We start from the raw sequence: 1,770 nt of genomic DNA on the forward strand, positions 1-1,770 counted from the left end.
AATATTATTAGGCCAAGCTAAAACAGTTTCTCCGCGAGTTGTTTGGTTTGAAAGCAGGTGTTATCTTTAAGTTATCGGTATATAGCGAATATATCGCAATTGTATTTGGACTAATAGATAAGCCGCTTTAATAACTTTTTTATGTCACTTGAGTAATTTAGGTGACCTATTGCTATACGTTTTGTCCGTCGGCGTTCGTCGTGCGTAAACATTTAAGCATTTTCAGCTTCTCCTCTGAAACCGCTGAACCAATTTCATCCAGTTTTGGCATATAGCATCTATTGGTAAAGGGGAACAAAATTGTGAATTTCATGACCCCCTAGAAAATGATGGGTGGGGCAAAACCACTAAAACTAATGCAATCTTTAAAAAATTTTCTTCTTTACTACTGGACTTCAAGCAATTAAACTGTTGGCATGATTGTAATAAGCATTGAGACCTCTACCAAAATTGTGAAATTCATGACCCCTGGGTCAGGGGTTCTGGCGCTAGTGCCGGGCTCTAATGATTATATAGTGAAAATACATTAATTCTTTAAAAAATTTCTCCTCTGCTCCTGGGTATTTATCCGATGAACTAAGCTCAAATTTATGATATGAATATTGCCTCTTCCAAAATTGTGAATTTCATGGCCCCTGGGTCAGGGGTCTGGTGTTAGGATGGTGCTCTTATGATTATATAGTGAAAATGCATGATTTCTTTAAAAATCTTCTCCTCTGCTCCTATAGGTATTTAGCCGATGAACTAAGTTCATGGTTATGATGAGTAATTGTGACTCTTCCAAAATTGTGAATTTCATGACCCTGGGTAAGGGGTTCTTGTGCTTGGATGGAACTCTTTTGACTACTTAGCTTTAAAAATCTTTTCTGCCCCTGAGTACGAACAAACAAACTAAATGCATTAATATCAATGTAAATGTATTAAATATAATCATAAGTAAACGTGCCTTTTCTTTGCTCCTGGGTATCTACGAGGCAAACAGAATACACAATTGTAATAAGTGAGCAAATGAGAGTTACTCCCCTCTGCTAGATGTTCTAAATCAAGAAATCCTTGTATATAATTTATTTAACAGGTTATTTGGTTGAATGAGAAAACAAGAAAAAATGTTATATAAATATATATATAGAAACAAAATAAAAAAAAAAAATGTTTGGTTTGAATGAGCAAAGCATGCTCAAAGTCAGATTTTTGCCTGGAAAGCAATATAAAAGGTTGACATAGAGATCATATATATATTTAGCAAAAGTTGTAATTGTACACAGTATGTTTACACTGTAGTGATCTGTTTGATATTAGATGAGTTATTGTCACTGGTAGAGTCATGGTTGACAAGAGACTGGATAAAGTTGTTTTATACTTTATCAAAGTGAACAAAGAATCACAGAGAGCCAGGTGACACTTTAATAAATGACAAGTGGCAAATAGCCAGTTGTATACCTACATGTAAGTATATGAGTACTGAATTGTAGCACTATGCAAGTGACATTAAAATATCTGTATATATTGAACACTTACACAATAGGCAAGTGTCCATTGTATTTGTTTATTTTGCATTCATTATCATCCCTGTAAGACTTGGGAAAAACCAAGTTTGATCCCAAGGAGATCACTCGGGTCAAGCGCGTTACAGTAAGCAAGGATATTTTTAACAGATTTTTGAAATTCTTGATCAACATTGCTTCGTTTATCACTTTTATACTTCTATGGATCCTTTACAAAGTTGAACTATACACAGGTGACCGTTAAGGCCCTTGGGCTGTTGTAATA

Source organism: Saccostrea echinata, unplaced genomic scaffold, assembly GCF_033153115.1.
Source record: "Saccostrea echinata isolate AGI-Se365-2 ecotype Australia unplaced genomic scaffold, CSIRO_AGI_Sech_v1 ptg000029l, whole genome shotgun sequence".
In the NCBI taxonomy this organism is placed as follows: Eukaryota; Metazoa; Mollusca; class Bivalvia; order Ostreida; family Ostreidae; genus Saccostrea; species Saccostrea echinata.